Below are 18,563 nucleotides of genomic sequence, written 5' to 3'. Positions count from 1 at the left end.
CCAGCACTTCCTGGACTCATTCCTCCACATCAACTTGTGTCTTGGTAATGGGAGGAATTTCACAATGTTTTCCAGTCAAGCTACATTAGTCGCCTCTCCTCGTCCTCACAGCGGCCCTCCGGCCAGACTTAAAGAAACACCCTGGACCAGAAACTTTGGGTTTAGGAAACTTGTTCAACTTTCTTTCTGGTCTCCTGGGTTTCTACCATGACACACATCCGTCAGACATGTGTCTCAAAATATGACAAATTCTCTTTACACATGATCAGATTCTACTTCCATTTAATTTATTTGCTCTTTTTAATTATTACTTTTCCATATAGAGCTGCTTTATTATTTTTACTAACCATTATTCCACTAGGAAAATCTCATTGAGATTACAAGAGAATCCTGGATAAGACTAGTAGAAACACACAGCGGTTACAGAACATTCACAGCAAAAGAGAAAAAGCTAATGGCGTCATAAATAAATTAACAGATTCTACGTTAAAACATTTACAAATAGATGATTCCTTCTCAAAATCAGTAAGAACAGCTCTTAAAATATTTAGCTACAACAGCACCTTTAGGTTCATGTATTTCTGTAACTGGTTCCAAGAAGATGGAGCAGAAAACTGAAAAGACCAGTGGAGGTGGCATTGGGCGTCTGCTAGCTTCAGGAAATCACATTTAAGACATTATTAGACCTTTTTTAATGCCACCATGAATGAAATTTAAGATTTAAAAAACTATAAATGTAGAGGATGGTTGTGGGAACTTGCTGCATTACAAGCAAGCATAGCAAAAAGAAAAGCTAGCTAGTCCTGCTAGCTAGCAGTTTATGCTAGTTGCCAGTGGACTCAACCAACTCAAGTCACAGAACGAGTCAATGAAGACATTTGTGTTCGACTGAAACTTTTGCCTGACAGGGAAGTCCTACAAGTAAAAAAACTTATATTTTATAAAAACATAAATTTAAGACACAACTAGGTACTGTCTGACTAGTTCACTATGCTTTTTACATGCAGAAGAAAAACGTTTCTTTTTCCAGGAATGAAATGTTTGGAGGCAAGTTGTTATTCCCATTTGTTAAATTATATCTGAAGAATCACAAAGACCCTGAGGAGCTCTTACCTGATACGATGCTTTGGTAAAAACTGTAAACTGTAAAAACTGCAAAATGTTGCGGCGCAGCAAAGGTAAAAAATATCTTGAATATGAGCACAGGTCTGATGGGATTACATCACTCCATATTCAGAGTTCATATTTGTTCATCAGAAAAATAATGTTTAAAGTACATATAAAGCAACTTTAAACATTGTTGTTTCATATGCAAGTCTGAAGTTGGCAACAGCTTGTGCCTCACAGGACTTTAATCAAGTCATCACTGTTGATCAGAAAACCTTCAAATAATAAATAACTGCTGCGTTATCATTTATATCAGTTATAAAGCAGCTAGCTAGCAACCGGTCTGCTAGCTAGTCCTTTCTGTTCCCTGTTAGCACTTTTAACCCGTTATGAAAACACCAATTCATCATATTGAATCTTAAACTTGGTTGTGCAACATCCAGAAAGCCCAACAATTTCAGAAACAGCTGAAATTGTTCTCAGGTTTTCACTGGAGTGAAAAGTATTAATGCAGCATCCTGCAGCCAGCGGATGCTGCGTTGTGTCACAGATGCTCTGTGTCATGCTGCTTTCCCTGTCAGCCCAGATGAATTTGAATGAATGACAGACATGGAGTCGATAGGCAGAGGATTCTAACAAGTTTTCGCCTGTCTCACACCCCATGTTACACAAGAAATTAGTGTCATTTAACTCAACTCGCTATACCATGCAAATGCTCTTCCTCCTCTCATTTCATATTGCTTTCTTGGCTTGTCACCCATTTCTAAAGACTTGTTGAACGCCCGAGACATCGGAGGATTTAATGATCTACAAACACACAGTCCTCCCTCTCGTCCTCGCTCCCTCCCTCCCACATGATGTATAATTTATTAGACGCTAAGTGGAGTTTGGCAGCGACAGCTCTGTGAAAGTTCAGAGCAGCTATGTGACACGAATTTGGCAATTATCCAAAGAAATGTGTCCAGGCAGATTCCAAAGGGAGGTGTGTGTGTGTGTGTGTGTGTGTGTGTGTGTGTGTGTGTGTGTGTGTGTGCGCGTCGGGGGGTTGGTGGGTTCAAGTAATATCCACAGAGGGAAGGTGAGCTGTGGTGAGGTGCTAAACGGTGGTGCTGAGGAAGTCAGAATTGGAAACCATCAATTAGCACATCAAGCCGTCGCTGAGTTACTTTGTCAAAGATAAAGTTCGGTGCTTGTTTATCATCCTTCGCTCCATTTGAGGGTTTTCCACAAGCTCCCAATGGATATAAGGTATGAAATCCACAGAAGTGTTTAATTAAAATTGTAAGATCCCATCACATTATTGTAAATGTGTCTTTCATGTGAATGTTGCAAAAAGAGAGTACAGCCAAGAAGAATAGCACTCCACTATCATCTTACTACCCATTGGACATTGGGACAAACATAATTTAATAACCACTTCATGCCATGTTCACATGTGGATGACTGCTACAAAAATGCTTCATTACCACAGTAGCTTCAATTAAAAAAAAAAAAAAGCCCCTTGTTCTACACTTTGCTTGGTAAAGAAGGTCTGAACACTCGACTGTTGAGAAGTGATTGCTTCCTGGAAGCATGAACTTAGTCGAAGTTGGATCTAATTTTACCCAAAAGCTAACGTTTGGCTGTGACATATGAAATGCTCCAGCATGGTCATGAAGGAAGCAACACTAGTAAGCTTACTGGAGCCATAAACAACCGGTGGGGTGTATAGCCTTGTCATCTTAGCCAGTAATAAAATGTCTTAAGCAGTCCGTTTTTAATTGCTAAATATTTAGAGGACCGAATGGTTTTGTTCACTTTTTCGGCTGCTGTTGCCAAACCACACTACAGTTCAAAACTGCAGAGGAAACTCAATGCCATCGTTCACAACTCTTCCTTCTGTTCGCTGATTGATGAAATGCATCCTGAGAAATCGAGCTCAATGGGATAAATTTCAGACGGAGCACTGAAGGGAGATGAGAATCAGGCGAGGTGTAGCAAAGCAATGGCCAGGCTATGACAACGACCCAACGAAAACATTGTGTAATCTTTTGCTATGCTGTGAAGATTCACTCAACTCAGCATGCCACATGCTTGAAACTGAAAATGAAAGGGATGTCTGTTCAACTTTCTGATAACTTGAGGGCATTACCAGACAATACTGGAATTTTGAAGAGAAAAAAAGGGGATTTGATCTAGCATAACACTATGAAGTTTAAAATTATTTATTTCAAAAGTTTTTTCAGTCTCAAATCGTTTTTCAGTTTTACATTTTGCTCGGTTTCAAAAAGAATTTAAGCAAACTATATGACCCTAATTTAGCTCCATGCACATGATATAATCCCCTTCTTTTGCTTTTGTTTGGACTCATGTTTTTTATTATAAATGTTATGAAATAGCAGCTTTAGCGTATCAAATCGTTATTTGATCAGTCTTAAATTGACTTCAGGAGAATAAAAACACGAGAGGGAGAAAAAGAGGCTGAGCAGATATATTCACCTACAAAAATAGTGCTGACAGACAGAACCAATTCATTATTACCCCCAAAGGTGTCCAATCGAGTCAGGCAGGGTGAGTATGAGCTACACAGCATGGAGGTGAGCAATGACTGACAGATTAAAAAGCTCAAGAGAGATATTAGCTGAAGAAGGAGGAAAAAAAAAACTGAGTAGAACTATGAGCAATTTGCTTCAAGCAGTGAGTTGTGCATTTGGTGTCAGTGATAAAATCTGAACATACTGCGTGTTAAATCTTGTTATTGTTACATCTTCCTTCTGCTGTAAGAGAAAATACAAGAAGAAAAACATGTATTATGTAATCCAGATTTTTCCACCTGATGCCGACCCGATTAAATAAAGAATATTCCACACTGCGTCCCAGATACTTCTCTAGAAATCAATGCTGCGTGAAAACACAAACTAGATTTCATCAGTGATACATGCTCAGTGTTGGCATTCTGACGTGACTTTCTGGAGGACGCAGTAACAGTTTTTCTTCAAAGCAGCAGAAGTTTCTGCAAGTCAAACATTTATCTGACTCAACACTTTCAGCCGGAGGCTTCAGGACAGTTGTGTGTTGCTCTGGCTAAAGATGAGACACAATTTGCTAAAGTGCCAGGAGAATACTAGGCAATGCTGAGTATATCGATACAGCACCATTCACACGCAAAGCAATCCAAAGGGCTTTATGGGAAATGTGAAAGCAGAAGCATGAAAACGTTGCATCTCTGATCAAAAGCTGCTCCAAAGTAAAAGTTTTCACTCCACATTTAAAGGAGAGGTTCACATTTAACAAGCAACCCAGTAGTCGAGTTAGAAAATCTATTTAGAAATCAGAGAGCCAGTCGAGTCATGAAATCAATTTCCTGGTGTTGGTGTGTGTTTATTTCTTGCTTTGATATGACTTGTTGATAGTTAGCCTTGTTATGTGCAGCTATAACTTACAGAAGAAGTTGCTCTTCTGTAAGTTATAGCTTACAGAAGAGCTATACATTCAGAGCAACTTTACTCTGAATGTCTTAACATGTAACGGCAACGTTTCAGCTGCTTTCTGAGCCGGCGTGCAGACAGGCTCAGACACGACAGACAGGGGGCGCTGTGACCCAATCTGTTTTCACATTGTAAATGAAGGGCAGAAAAAAAAAATACTGCGATTGAAAACTATGACAAGTGTTTTTGTTTTTAATGGTTCCACAAATTGAAGCTGTGGTTCCAGTACTAGAGTTGAATGATGGACACAGATTCTGATCATTTCTACATCCTTTGTAATATCTGGTATGAAAAGAAGCATTATTTTTTCCTAATTCACACAGTTATGTGGACCATTATTAAAAAAGAATCGCATGACCAGATCAGACTTTTTATTAATAGTCATCCTCAAAAACAAATCTGGATAATTGCTGTTATTTAGCACCAATTAAACATGTATCATATAAACTTGGCTGGTAACAAATGACTTCCTTAAAATTACAAGATAAATTTTAAAATCAATTAGCTTTAATTGTAAAAGCTTTATCTTCTGCACGGGATTTTAATCCCTTATTAAAAAAAATAATTACAAGACTTGCAGCTGTGCTTTTCAAAAGTGTCCTTGAGGCTTAAAAAGTACCTAGCATGTTGTTTATATCGTATTCACTGTGAAGGGCCAAAGAGATGAGACGTGGTCAGGAGACGCATTCCTGTAAGCTTTCAGATGAAAACAGTTTGGTGTAATGAAATTTGAAGCACAGAGCAGAGTCGATTTGCCAAAATACAATAAAGATAAGTTGATAGAAACTATATTAGAGGAAACTGCATACGATCTGGTGGCAGGTTATAGGGAACATCAGAATACAGACGAGATGTTTAAGTTAAACCATAATAAGCTCCACGTGTGACAATATTACAGCTGTTCATCAAGAATAATCCTTTTTTATCCAGCAGGTTCATATTACAATATCGCTCAGCTGTGTCTTTTCCTGAGTTACGCACGTTAATTTTTGAGCTGTGAGAAGATTTTAAATCTCTCCCGGAAAATCATTAAAGAAAACGATTTCTTTGTCACACGTATGTAAACGTGAACATTACATCTGGACCGTTCAGGCAGATTTCACACGGATGGTAGAATAATTTGACATTCTGTCATTTCTGCATTAACGCGGCTCTACTGAAGAGTCGGATCCCAACGAGTCTGGAAAAGTGAGGAATTTGACTGAAGCAACTTCCTGGATACATCAGTAAAAAAAATTATAATATATAGAGCTTAAAGTCATCTCAGAAAGTCAAATTCATCTATTATATGGACAGACTCATCACACATGTGGCGTAAAAAGGCAGATTTTATATCTTTTTACATTGTATCTATCCTTCATTTCCCTCCATTTTGCAGCCGTCATATTTAAAATGTTTCCACAGTAGGAGTAGATGCCATAAATTCATAGTCAGGTTTTCTTTTGATGCCTTTGAATTTAAATCCAGATTAAAAACCTGTTTGATTAAAGTAGCCTTTAGTTAATACACTGATTAATTGTACTTTTTACTGAAATATTTTATAATGATTACTCTTGAACATTTAGTTTATATTCTTCACTAAGCAGGAATTATTACAAAAACTCCTATTATTTTATCTAGAGAAAATACTCATTTTATCAGATTAAGAATTCAGAGAAACCCCTACTAGTTTATAAATTACAGACTACTTATTCTTATTAAACATGGAATATATGTAGCTCTATACTTTTACATTTTTGTCTTTTGTTTTTGTGTTTTTGTTTGTATTTACTTCTAATTCATGTAAAGCACTTTGAACTGCCTTGTTGCTGAAATAATCCTACAAATAATCTTAACCAGACTCAATCTTAATCTGGAAATTTGAGTTCGGAAAAAAATAAAAATAAACGATGTAATACAATAAGAAGGTGTCGCAACGCTGCAAGTGATTTTAAACGATGCCAACCAGAACAGGAAAGAAAGGATTAATCACATCCCTGGCAGCCATGGAGAGATGCAGTCAGCTGTGTGGGCAAACATACCATGAGAGTATGACACACACACACACACACAGACACACACACGCACACGCACACGCACACACACACACACACACCGACTGCAGTAGTCAACGGTCAGCTCGCTGCATATGGATGTACGTCGCTCCAGGCCCAACCGAAGCACAGGAAGCATTCCTGTGTGCCTGTGAATCATAATGAACATGTCGTATTTGGCGTGCGCTGTCTGGGTGAGCAGATGGTCCCTCTTCCCCTCATCTCCAGTACACCTGGACCCCGTTCACCAATCAGCACTTGACAAAGTCTGGTCCCTCTCTCTTTCCATGTCTCTTTCTCCTCCTCCTCTTCATTTTTCTTTTTTTGTTGTTGTTGTTGTTATTGAAAATAACATGCAATGTACTCACTTGCTGAGGTATGGCCTGATTAGTTTGGTCTGAAAACATGAGACCAGCTGCGCAATTACTTCCCAATTTCCACCGCGTTTCATGTTATTTCCGTCTCAAGTGGGGCTGCTGTTCTTGGTAACGAGGGCTTTTTTTTTTTTGTCAGAGATAAATACCGAGCAGAAAAAGAAAAAAAAAAAAAAGAGAAACCAGACAAGCTTAACATACAGCTAATCTCTAAAGTATTCATACCCCCTCCAGCCTCAGGGTACAACATGGAAGCTGTCCATCACAGGGCAACACAAGGCGCGTTTTCAATTACCGTAAAATTGAGCAATTTGACATTTGAAAATAAATTTGCTCAATGGAAACACACCAAATTTGGTTTATTTTACAATACTGCAATGGAAACACTTTTTTTTTTTTAATCGCACGAGTCACAAGATCAACAACCAGATGCTACTACTGGCGCAAACCACGAAGAAGACAACAACAGGAAGTAGTCAGAGGATCCTGGCGTGGCAAGTTGTTAATGACTTATCGTGTTAAACTTATTTAAGTGTTTTTAAATCCATTTCTGTTTTAATGGAAACATCTAAATTGTAACATTATTTATTTTTTTCAACATTAGCAGAATATTGACAAAGTTTGGTGCATATTTGTGATGGAAACGCAGCTATAGAGTCAAACAGATCAGTCAGACCCAGCCATAATTCATCCATTTGATTCACACATTCAATTCAATTCAAGTTTATTTCACCAAGTACAGTAAACAATGTCACATGGTAAAAACAAAGCAACCATTGTTTTGAACAATTTTTTTTCTAGTCACAGGATAATTTGCAAACACATGGTCCTTGGTTGAACTATTTTTAGAAGACACCAAACATCTAAAAGAGCCCTCAAAGAGTTTGAGAGATTTACATCAAAGTTATAAATGTCTTAGAATGGTCCAGTCAAAGTCCAGACCTAAATCTTCTTGAGAATATGTAGTAGAAGGTAAATATGCATTTTCACAGATCCTCTCTATGAAACATTCTGAGCTCCAGCTACTTTTCAATGAAAAATATGAACACGGTTGATCACTTCTTGTGTTACAGGATTGATAACTAACTCACATCCGTTTGTGCTATAAAAATCTTAAATGGCACAACTTCTCAGGGATATCGGATCAAGTAAAACCAGCACATCTCAGAATATTCCAAGATGTCACCCACTAGCTGTTTATTTTTATGTTTGTTTCAGAAACTCTTCCAGAGCTTCTGTTTCTTTATTCCTGCACACAGGACACCGAGGGACGCTAAGTGAGACATAAACTTGTGCAAAGTCACCATTATCCACACAACCATCGATCCATTAGTCAGCTTTGTGGCACACTGGCTGCCAGAAAGAAATAAAAAACATGAAGAGAAAAGCAACCTGAATCTACAGAGAATCCCGCAGAGATGAAGCTGAACGCGAGAGGCAGCACTAAAGCTCGACAGACGATCGCAGAGGAGCCAAGCCGCCCATCTCCCAGATGGCTCTATCTCAAGCAATCAGGGGGGTGTATGCTTCAAATTGCATGGAGAACTAATGGTGTTTCTGTAGCTGTTAGAAAATCTCTTTAAAAGTCATTATGGTCAAGTCTGTGAGAGAGCGAACAGCAATTAGATTTGGTCAAACTCTGGTCAACTGAGAACAAAAGTGCTGTCTTCCATCTCTGTTTTGTTCCTGAGCTTAAGGAAAGTCTTGTTTTGATTCGTTTTCACGTGATCGCACAGGTTTTCTCGAGGATCTCTTAGTAATCTTCAGATTTATGGATCGCTTGTTTCAGGTAGTATCACACCAAGAGATCCTAAACCAAGAATAAGCCAGGAGATGTAATGAAGGCTTAGGTTCTACCTTGGCATAACGGAGGTAAATTCATCTCTGAAGATAAAACTAGAACTTACTGTCATGTAAGAAAAAACTAAAGTTTTGAGCTATTGGAAATGTTAAGTACACCTCCCTCATGAATTGAGAAAGATATTAAAAGCCAGGTGCCTCAAAGTTATAAACTGATCATCAACATGTTTCTCTGCCTCTATAATAGTATGAGTTTTAGCAGCTTCAAAGATGGACGACGTCAGCAGTGACCACAAAGAAGAACCTGTTGATGCATCAGACAAACCGGTCACTCTGCAGCCAGTGAGTTACCTACCGCCACCGAGTCCTGGAGTGTTGGATGAGACTCCAGAAAGCTGAAGCTTGGCTAAAGCTGGTTGTCCACAGGAGAACGATCAACCGTAGAGCTGGAAATCTGAAATAAACTGAATGAAAAGGATAATAATGAATGTACTGCAATGATCCAATCACAAACTCTGCTTCAGCTACAAATGTGCACAAAACTTTAAGTCAATATTTCGATAATCTCAAAAAAACACGATTTCACAATTGGAGTATGTCTATTATAGAAGAACAAATGTGAAATATGTTTGTTTGCGCGATAAGTCATTAAAAAGCACGTTGTGCCATCATCCAGTTGTTGGTCATGTGACACGTGTGATGCGGGAAAAAGTGTTTCTATTGCAGTTTTGCCAAATAAGCCAAATTCAGTATGGCTGGAATAAAAACCAACCTCATCCTACCGGCAAAACTTTTTACAGAAAAACGAGATTTTTCAAAGTTGCACTGTTTACATTAAGCCACTTTATTTTTGAAATGTCAAATTACGGAATCATACGGCCAATGAAAACAGAGCTATCAGCTGCTGACATGCAAGATTGCTTGGCTGCAAACCTGCGTTTAATCTGAAAATCATTTTCATTTAGATTTATGAGTTACTTGAGCTTTCTACATTCAAGCATCAATGTTTTAATGCTTACTGAAAGCCTAAACACATTTCTACACTCACAGTGTCTTTTCCTGTCGTTTTATAGTTTTTCGTTTCAGGAGATAAAAGAGTTCTTGGATTCTGGTAAGGTGAAAGTAGTGTCTGAAACCGAGTTACCAGAAGCAACTTTGACAGATTTGTGAATTTGTGAGATTTTGGGTTGTATGTACCAGGGAAGAACTCCCTCCATTGACGTCTGCCCTCACACCTTTCAGAATGACCCCAGAGGCAGGGATCACTTTTCTTTTCTTCCAGCCTGAGCCCAGAAAACCATCGCCAATCTAGTGGGGCCATTTCTTGCTCAGACTATTACAGGTGGTTAGCAGTTGTGCTCGGAAGTAAAAATCCGGGAAATTCTGAGCATAAAAAACAAAACGAATCCCCGCAGAGGAGTGCTAAAGCTGTGGGTATCTTAAACCTTGTGCGTGCGAGGACTGAGGCAAACGTAGAGGACTATGGCAAATGATACAAGTTTTACGTGTGTGGGGTCGGTTGGATCCCATTTCTACATACAAAGATTAAGGCTCTCAATCTTTAGAGTTCAGGTGAAGACAAACGGCTACAGCTTGATAACAACTGTTTGTGTTCTGGACACAAATCTAAGAATCCCAGAGGTTGAAGTGAGAGAGGACTCTCTTTTTCTGAGATGATGCAGGTGGAAACTGACACATGAAGACTGATCATTCAGAACCATCTTGGGTCATCTCTGTTTTTCCTATAAATTACAGAGACATTCGTGTCTGGTGTTCGAGGCTCAAGCTGCAGCTACTGTTCATCACCACTTCCTCCATAAAACGACCCGGTGGTTCAACAGATCAAATTCCTGACTCCAATCATACCTGGTCACTAATCTTCACCATCATCCACAAGGCATAAACGTGTCGCCACCTACAGGCGTTGAGAATGACATCTTGTTTGTTCTGTTGGATCTGACGGCTGTGTTTGACTCTGTGGATCATGTCTGGGAATCATCGGATATTTTCTCCACCAGGAGTTTCAGCATGAAGCTGGGGGTCCGATTTACCCTCTGTGGCCTCTTTGCCATAGGGTGTACCACAGGGCTGTACTCCAGGTCCAATGCATTTCACTGTATTTCCATTGGGAGTGATGTTACGAAAACGTTCAATCTCATTTCATTTATATGCTAAAGAGTTTTTTTTTTACATTTAAGCATTCTGATGTCATGGATGGCGATGGTTTTTTATTTTAGCAAACGTAAAACAGAAACAGTTTGGTTTGTTGCTAATCATTCCTCTTTCACCTCTTGTGTTGATTGTGCGGCCTTGACCTTTCACCTCAATAGTTGAAATTGCCTTTGGCTTTAATAGTGACGTAAAAGGGGAGGTGAAAACCTCGTTCTGTCATTTCAGAAAATCAGTTTTATTAATTGGTTTTTGGTTGACTGACAATGTGTTATATATTGTTCTTGCTAGAAGTAAAGTACTTGAAAGATTGCAATTCAGTTCTTCACATTTCATAAAAATATTTGATTGTCAAAATGAATGAAACACTTGGATTTGAGACATGTAATAAAATACAGTGTGTGTTATTAATTCATGGAGAATATTCTGGAAATGCTCTTAGTAGTTATATTAATGAAGCACGTCCCACTGAAGGATTTGCAAAGCTAACTCCGAGGTGTTTTGGTAGAAAGATGTGTCTTTGATCTGTCATCTTAGTGAACGTGTTTGCTGATTATCAGTCAGAGTAAAACAAGCTAAAGGAAACTGAACTCAATCTGCTGTTGTCTGTCTGAAGGCCTGTTAATTAGAAACAGGGACGATAACGTCTCAGAAACGGCTGCCTTCACTCAATCCTGACCCGGTGTAATTACCGAGTCAAGTTAGTTAGTTTACACCAAAAGAAAAACAGAAAATAACTTTTTGTTACATGTGAAATGTGCAAAGAACGAAATGGTCAACGATTAAGAGACTGCTGTTTATTCTTTAATCTAAATGTAAACAACTACATATCGCTTTTTCTACCAAGTTACAATTACGTTCACATAAAACCCTCAAAAATGCATTTAAATTTGTGGTTAAATGATAGCAATAATTTACTTCATGGTTTTAATTTTTTACACATATTCTGTCACTTTTAGTGGATTAAAATTTTTTTTTTTCCATCATCGTCTTTATACATCATGACAATGCGCAGAAGGTTCAGGAAAACTCTCTTCGACCTGAAGAGAGTGAAACAGTTACAGCTTCTGAAGATTATAATAATCATATCAGCACTTTAGAAAATATAATATCCTGAATCTGGATACTTCTGCTTGTTATTTCACATGTGATAGGATGGAATGTGTTTGTAGCAAAGGAAGGGTTGTCATGTTGATTAATCATCACACTAACGATGCTTATTCTGAGCTGGAATTTCTTTCACGTCACTTTGTCTTTTTTTTTTTATTATTCTTGCCCGAAGACCTTTATGGTGACGCATAAGTAAGGAAATCTCCCAGGTCTTCATTAGAGTTTTTACTCTCAACCTTTGTTGAACACAGAGAGCGAGGACAAAAGAAGAAAGGAGAAGAGAAAGAAGAGGTACTTTTTAGATGGCCAAGATAAGACAGAAATTAGAAGCGAGAGCACATTTGCACTTCAAATGGGTTTCTTCCACCCATCTTTAACTGGTATATAGAGCAAGAAGTACGAGAGTTAAATTGTGTTAAAGGGTAGGCACAAATAGAGGGAGCCAGGAACTTATGGGCAAACGTAATGAGATGAAATGTCTAAATGTACATGGAGCCGCAGATGTATAATTATTAGTGCAGCTTGACCCGAGAAGCAAAGAGAGACGGTCACGACAGCGAATGCAGCTGAAAGTGCGAGAAAAAAAAAGGAACGATTTCAAACACATTCACCAGTCAGACATATAACCTCACGACAAGTGAACGATAAATGGGGCGACTCAGTTTATCTCGTTAGAACACAACGTCCTTTATAGAAAGTGTGCGTCTGTTGACTGATAGGGATGCTAAGACATCAGCATGGGGAAACCGCACTTGTTGGTCACATCCAGCAATGAAGGAAGATAAGAGACTCTCCCACACACAACTCTGTGGATGTGATCAATAGCTGTGTTTCCATTACAAATGTGAGCAAAACCTTATCAATATTCAGTTAATGTAGACAAAAACAAACACACACGTGAATACGTTTGTTCGCGTTTTAAGTAATTAAAAAATAACATGACACACAATCATCCTCCTACCACTTCCTGTCGTCGTCTTCGTCTTTTCTGCCAACAGTAACGTCCGATTGTTGATCACGACTCGCGTGATGCGAAAATAAGTGTTTCCGTCGCGATTCTGCGGAACACACTAATTTTGATACGCCCCCAAAAACACCTCACCTTAACCCTTGTATGTAGAAATGGGGTCCAATCGACCCCACACACGTAAAACTTGTATCACTGCCATAGTCCTCTACGTTTGCCTCAGTACTCACACGCACAAGGGTTAGGGTTTACGTGTTTGTTTGTTTTAATGATTGCTGTGTTTCCATGAAGTGAATTTATTTTTGTATATTCCAATTTACGCAATTATACAGTCAATGGAAAAACAGTTCCTGTTTAGATTCCCTCAGACCTCAGCTTTCTCTACATCAGCTTTTTCTATTTAGTTAATTAGATCCACCTGTTACTCATCTCACTAATCTCTCTCCCCTGTTCTACATGATTCAGTCAATCAATATCCTACTGCTGCATTTTCCTTCTGGTGGTTTTAACTTTTTCTCTTGCCTCTTTTAGTAGCTTTCTTTTTTTTATTTAACTTGGTTTGGATCCTTCATGCCTTTTAGTCTTCCTGTATTTAGGTCCTCCGTTCAGCGCACACACACACACACACACACACACACACGATGGATAGGAAATGGAAATGGACAAGGTGGTAGATACATGAGTGCGTACCCACACACACAAACCCACACACTCTCACATGGTAGGTAGGAAATGGAAACTGACAAGCTGGTTGCAAGTTAGGCAGAAAAACTGGACCTTTCTGAAGGCCACATCTAGCTAAATGTTAGCTTACTTAGCTAACTAGTGCCTGATGGAAGTGGGAGGGCAGCACTTGTGTTTCGCTGCTACATGTAGTGAGAATAAAAACATCTTCAGAAGTCTTTCTTGGACAATAATAAACAGTTAAAATGTCCAAAACACAGCAGATACATAACTAGTGTATCAATGCTTAGCATCAAAAACACTCCAACATTTTCCACACAAATAACAGCAGAACATTCAGTATTTCGTTTTGAGGCTAAATGTTCATTTTGCGTTTGTTAATAAGAAATCATCTGAACACAGCAGTGGTTAATTAGCTAATTTAAACAATGATACATTGTTTTTATCATAATCCGTCAGAGTTGGTGTGCGAGTTGCTTTTTTATTGACTGAACCAAAACACACCAAATTCTGCAGCACATCTACTTGTCAAGGTTGTCAAAGTCATGCTAGCATAGCTAACCTACTCCCCTCTCCCTTCATATTTTTTGTATTAAAACTTTTTCCTGGCCTTATCTAGTTGTTGAAGTGTTGACAATTAGTATTTAAGCACTGCATCCCTTTTTATTTTATATATCACACGTACATTTAAGATTCAGCGCATTATGTAGACAACTAAAACCGATTGTCATCAGCTACGTGTCCATACTCCATAGCACGATTCCCTGCTTGTTTTCCTTTTCCACTGTTAGTTTTTCTGGTTTAACAGAATGACTAAAACCTGCTGACGAAGGTCCGTCTCTGTCTTGTTCTCTGAGCAGCTTCTTGTCCGAGCCTTTTAAAGATGATTACCAAGAGCAGGATCAGAGAAAAAACACAATGTTGTTAACCTTGTGCATTTTTAATGCCCACCTCTTTAATATTTGATGAGCCAAAGAGACTTCACAGATATTGCAGCATCAACTGTCAAATGTGAACTTTAAAAATCTCTAAGCTTTGATGTTTCAATCTAAGATTCAGAAAATTATAATGCATCTTTTTCTTTTCTTTTTTTTTCTTCTCTAAAAGAATATAGAATATAGTCGGTAACACTGACGCGGCTGTGAGATTAAATGACAAAACAGGGTTGGTAATCAAAAGCTTGCTGAGGGGGAATCATAAAGCTTTAATGCCAGCATCAGCAGTGGCATTAAACCTTAACAGTATCTTATTTACACACTAAGCAGCCAGAGATCACTTAACATTCAGCACGATAGATAAGAACTGTTATTTCCAATGATGACGTTCTGGTTTCTACCCAACGTGAGGCGCTGTGGGGTTCCTGCTGAAACATTTACAACGTGCCAATAACCGACTGACACTGCCAATAAAAAAAGAAGTGCATTCAAATGACTGATTATTGATGTAGCTGTAGCGTTTCTATTGATTCATTCAAACAAAACCAGCGATTGCGAATGAGTAACTGGCGGTGGCCGCTTAATCGATCAGTGATTTGTTGTGCCAACAGAGCCATGTTTGCTCTAGTCTATTGATATCGACGGAATCATTATCTGCGATGAGATGGTGAAGCCGTTCAAACCCTTTATCTAGCAATCACACGACATTTAAATGTTTGAGCATACATTATTTAGCTCTGTATGCTGTTTGTCTGATGGGTCAATGAAACGTTATCCACATGTTCCCTGTAGATCATTAACGCTACCCCTCAACGCAAATACTCATAGACGTCAAGTGAACTGGTTCATAGCGACTCAAAAAAGTCTCTGAACAGGAGATATAAAGTGCAAAGTTTGTAATTTAATATTACTGTGTAGCTAAAAACATGAAAGCAAGAAGTAGCATGAAGGAAAATGTGACAATTTAAGCAAATGTATGACCTCCGCTTATCCACAAGACCTAAAGGTTTCCATACAGTGACAGACTTTAACATCATCTGCTACAAATTAAATAATCGTTATCAATGTGTTGCTGAATTGCAACACATATCAGTTAGGATTTAAAAATGATACCGTTAACCATTTTCATGAAACATCCCGCAGTGGCAGCGTGTGATTGGTGGACAAAGCTCTAACCCAGCAAGACATTTCAACCTGTTTGCAATTGTTAATGTCTCTGATTAAACTATGCAACCGTGAGGTCCAGGAATCTCTTTGGTCTCATTGCAGTTCAGCACAATCAGTCCAATAAGTGTCAAAGGAGCCGTTTGTCCCAACGCAGCAGTTCTGGTGAGCATCCCCTCTCACTAGCTATAAAGTGCTTTAACGATACAACGGCTCGACAAACTGGGTGTGGATCTATGCAGGGAACGGTCATAACACCATCAAGGCCTGTTTTTGTGACAGGAAATTCTTCATAAGATGAAAACGATTAATTCCCTGGCAGATTTATGTTTAAAACTAATTTTATTCAATCAAGACGTTTGTTTCAGGTTTGGAAATTAAATGAGGCTGTATAAATTCAGTTTTTTTTTTTTTTTTTTTGTTTTTTTTTTAAACATTCAAACACACCAAACCAGGAAGTGCAGGGGCATGGAAAGCCCATCACAGGTTTGATTTAGGAACTCTTTGTTTTTAGACTGTTTTTAAAGTAAGCCAGAAAACTACAACATTCCCTACTGTAACTCCCTCCGAGTTGAAAAACGAACATAAAGTGTTCCTGATATTTACTGGCATTTAATTAGACACAGGTGTCTCTAATGATGCCGAGAGAACTGTACAAAAACCCCACTTTTTCAAAACCCTCCAATTTGGGTAACAGAAATATCTCCACTTCGCCTCGGTATGAAAGCCCCAACTTAAACCAACAGTAACACAACTAAAAGCAAATGTGAGAATTTTTTCGTCATGTGTATCTATATTTTAACATATAGTCATTTTAATATAAATTAACCCCATCTATTAATAAACGCCAGATTCCCCTGAATGCAGTCAGAATCCATCTTCAGAGTGAAAAGCCAGGCGTTTGTGTCTGAACATGAAACGATCTTTGATGGACCTCCACTGGGTTTTTGCTCTCGGCAAAGATGAGAAAAGAAATCTTCTCTTTCAAGCAGGAAGCCAGAAGAAAAAGAGGGAAAAACTCATAAAAGTGTTTGTTGCAAACTGTACAATAGGCTGTGCTTTGAGGGGCTTGATTGTGTTTTTGCCGGTTTATTTTATTTCTATGGTGACGTCTAGGCCTGGCAGTGGGTTTCTGTATTGGACCTCATTGATTTGTTCTTCCTTTGTTTTGCCAGCCCTCTTCTTCTGCAACTTAGGTCTTTATTGGCCAAGTTTGTACACACAAACAAGGAATTTGTTTCGGTTTTACTTTTCTCAATGTAGATATTTTAAATATATATATACACACACACACACACATTTGGTAGGGAGAAGGGATTTTTTAAAAATGTAAATTTGGTACTTACAGTGTTATTAAAGTAGAAGACAAGGTTTAATTAGTGGAAACATGCGTAGTGTTGATGCCCAGCAGAATAATCGGTGACTAATAGTAATTTTGACTGGTGAGTGTTCATCAGAGAAACAGTCTGGTAGAAGACTGTCTTTGTACAGACTCATCACCTAGTGCAGGGGTGTCAAACTCCAGTCCTCAAGGGCCGCTGTCCTGCAGTGTTTAGATGTGCCACAGGTAAAAAACAGTGGAATGAAATGGCTTAATTACCTCCTCCCTGTGTAGATCGGTTCTCCTGAGCCTTGCTAATGACCTAATTATTCTTTTCAGGTGTGGTACAGCAGAGGCACATCTAAAAGTTGAAGGACAGCGGCCCTTGAGGACTGGAGTTTGACACCTCTGACCTAGTGGATCAGACCAATGACAGTGCTGCCAGGTGTGAACAGTCATTTATATACAGAGAGAAAACGAGTGTGGCGGGAACATGACCCTGGGGGATGCCGGTGGTGATTGGCGCTCGTCCCGACAAAGAAGGATGGCATTGTGAGCTAGTTGCAGGACGTCTGACCTGACGGCGTTGAAGGCCGAGCTGAAGTCCACTTTAAGATTTTTATTTGTCTGCATCAATTTTGAAAGGCCTTGCATAAACAAAATTTATGGCTTAGGAAATGAGTTACATTTACCAATTTGTTGACCAACAAAAGGAATGTGAATTTAACGTTAATAAAGCAAGGCGCCCTGAGGCTGGTCATTTCTAACACACTGAGAGGAAACCAGAACGAGGAGATGAGGAAACAAACTGAATGAATAAGTAATAAGACTTTTGTCTCGATAGTGGGACACCTGTTGATTCATGAATCTACCGAGGCTGATGCTCCAGAGGGATGAGACGTAACAAATCGTCTGAGTGAATGAAAAATAACACCAACGTAAAATTAAACAATCCATACAGAGACCTTAAAGGGCCAGTATTATGTGCTTTCCAGGCACATCTTGCCATTTTATAGCACAACCAAGTAACTATGTTACCTACAGAACTGCTGTATTTATCAAAGAAATTTCACTTCCTGATTTAACGCCTTGAAATTGGGCCTCTATCTCTTCAAGAAACTCCACCTTCGGGAAGTCATCACATCGCTCCCCTATTAACCCTTTGACAAAGTTTTTACCAGCAGAGGTGTTTGCTAATTGCTGCTGGCTAGTCAGAAGGAGCTGAGTAGGGGAGTTGTGAGGGAAGCAGTATTAGGTCAACCCAGGCGTGGATGAATGGCTGCAAGAGGAGATTAAAGGATTACTCAAACATGCATGAACGAATCAAAGCAACAATCTAGGTATGTTTCATGAGGCAATAACATTATAACATGATGTAAAGCTAACACAAGTTGATTTTACATAATACTGTTCCTTTGAAAACATATCAAAC

This window comes from Poecilia mexicana, unplaced genomic scaffold (assembly GCF_051168715.1).
Source record: "Poecilia mexicana isolate PSO_F unplaced genomic scaffold, ASM5116871v1 scaffold_11, whole genome shotgun sequence".
Taxonomy (NCBI): domain Eukaryota; kingdom Metazoa; phylum Chordata; class Actinopteri; order Cyprinodontiformes; family Poeciliidae; genus Poecilia; species Poecilia mexicana.
The sequence above is the reverse complement of the archived record's forward strand: the minus strand, read 5'-3'. Positions refer to the sequence as shown.